Raw genomic sequence first — 1,534 nt, 5'->3', positions numbered from 1 at the left:
GGTGAGGGTGGTGAGGCAGTGGCACAGGTTTCCCAGAGAAGCTGTGGCTGCCCCATCCCTGGAAGTGTTCAAGGCCAGGTTGGATCGGGCTGTGAGTAACCTGGTCTGGTGGGAGGTGTCCCTGCCCAGGGCAGGGGGTTGGAACTGGATGGGCTTTAAGGTCCCTTCCAACCAAACCATTCTATACTTTTATGATGATTCTATGGATGCCATTGAAAGCTGATAACGTCCAAGTCCTCTAGCGTCACTGAAGATGTGCACAGTCAGCACTTTTTAGGAAAATGAGGCGTGGTGCACCTGATTTCAGAAGGGTCCCCAAACGCAATTAAACTACATGCATTCAGCACAGGACCCTGTGGTTCCCAACTGAGCAGTGCCAGGAGAAGGGACCACGTGTGAGATATCGGTCTCCAGGGAATGGCTGTCATCTGCATTTGGGGCTAAGTCCAGAGAGATAAAACCGTGTAGCAGGGCAAGATCCACAGATACTGTTCCACAGTGCGGTCATAACTACAAGTTTGGTACCTACCAAGCGGTGGATCACCACTGCAGCCAGGCTGGCACTGCCAGAGGCACCGGCAGGGAGACGTGAGCCAGCTGAAGGACGGAGCTACATGAACACTCCCCTGGGGTACAGCAGGATAGGACACTTTGTACCCCACGCTACAGTTTGAAATGTCACCAGCTGTGCTATCACCATGTGGACCTGTAACCCATCACTGTGACGATCTGGTTAGAAAAACCATTCCAGAAGAAGGGCTAACCCTTAGCTCAGAGCTCTCTGCTGAACTGGCACCTCACTGACCCCCAGCAACCACCCACCGGTGACACCGGTGGGACCTGCTTTGCTACTGTGGGAGGTGTTGTGTGGCTGCATCCTGAAAGGGTGGAGCGAGACTGGAGATTTTGGGTCACCTCCTGCAAGTTTCAAAGCCTTGTAAGGGTTCGCTCTCAAATCTTGGGCTCTAGCTTAGAGTTTTTTTGGCTTAGTTTAGTTTTACAGTTAGGTGGGTAAGTCGGGGTGAAAGCGTGGGACAACGGGGCCGCTGCTGCCACGGGGGCAGCAGGTGAGAACAAAGGCTGGGTGCCAGCAGGTCGGCGGGTGGCCTGGCACCGAGGAGACGCAGGGCAGTGAGAGGGACACGGAGAGGTCCGTGCTGCTTGGGGAGTGTGACGGTCACAGCTCCAGCGTGGCAGCGGGAACCGGTGTCTCCTGGGTGCCGTGAGGGATGAGGGAACCTGAGTAGGACTTTGTAAGAGAAAGAGGCTCCTGCGTGTCCTGGGGTCCCTCTGCTGTGACCTTTCAGATGTCCTGGGCCGGCAGGGCTCCGCGCAGGTCTGCGCGTGGAGGAGGAGAACAAGGGGTGAGAGGATCTACCACGCTTAGGCACTGCGTAGATACCTCTGAGCCAGCCGCCAACCCACCGGCACGGAGACGTGTGTGACCCAGCGCTGTGCTCAGCAGGACACGGCCGCTGCGAGCGCCCGTGGGAGGGGTGCCCGCCTGCACCCCCTGCCCAGAGCCACGTGCAAG

The sequence above is a fragment of the Cariama cristata genome, unplaced genomic scaffold, assembly GCF_000690535.1.
Source record: "Cariama cristata isolate BGI_N322 unplaced genomic scaffold, ASM69053v1 scaffold33276, whole genome shotgun sequence".
In the NCBI taxonomy this organism is placed as follows: Eukaryota; Metazoa; Chordata; class Aves; order Cariamiformes; family Cariamidae; genus Cariama; species Cariama cristata.
The sequence above is the reverse complement of the archived record's forward strand: the minus strand, read 5'-3'. Positions refer to the sequence as shown.